A 572-nucleotide genomic window follows, 5' to 3' on the forward strand; every position below is an offset into this window, starting at 1 on the left:
AGGGTTTGCAAAAAAAAAAAAAAACAACATTGATTCACATTTGTATCCCAATTCAAGCTCTACGGATTCAAAATTGATTTATAGAATTCCAAAAATGGATTCATATTTCTTTTTGGAATGGCGTGTATACTTTAACATGGGAAAAGTAACTACATTTACATACTGTAAATCATCTCTTGTTGGTTTGTTTTTTAAACTGAGAATCGTTTTTGAATCGAATCTTGAGCCTAAAAATCAATGTTGAATCGTGACATTTTCTAAACAGTCCACTCCTAGTATAGACACACAAAACCATTACATGGGGGCCCTACTAACTCAGTTTTAATATAATTATGACAGTCAGGTCTGTGATAGTCCCGCATTGCCAGACCGTCCTCCACAGCGCTGCCGAGGAAGGTCGGGCTAGTCCCAACAACATTATGGGATAGGAGAAAAACAACGGAGCAACGGAGCCTCTGCAAGACAGCCTCGGGAAGGAACTTGTTTTGGTGGAACGTTTGCATTCAAAAGTTGTCTTGTCTTATTCGTGCAACAGAAAACTCAGATTGGACAGATAGTCTAGCTAGCTGTCT

At 38.8% G+C, this 572-nt stretch overlaps 1 protein-coding gene and 1 long non-coding RNA gene across 2 annotated transcripts in view; one reads left to right on the forward strand and one right to left on the reverse strand.

Annotated features, from left to right (window-relative positions):
* Positions 1-572, reverse strand: part of LOC116693743 (protein kinase C-binding protein NELL1) — a 296,583-nt gene that overhangs the window by 292,416 nt on the left and 3,595 nt on the right. The window lies entirely within an intron of this gene.
* Positions 1-572, forward strand: part of LOC116693757 (uncharacterized) — a 13,752-nt gene that overhangs the window by 3,329 nt on the left and 9,851 nt on the right. The gene's annotated exons all lie outside the window — the stretch shown is intronic.

Source organism: Etheostoma spectabile, chromosome 1 (assembly GCF_008692095.1).
Source record: "Etheostoma spectabile isolate EspeVRDwgs_2016 chromosome 1, UIUC_Espe_1.0, whole genome shotgun sequence".
NCBI classification, from domain to species: Eukaryota; Metazoa; Chordata; class Actinopteri; order Perciformes; family Percidae; genus Etheostoma; species Etheostoma spectabile.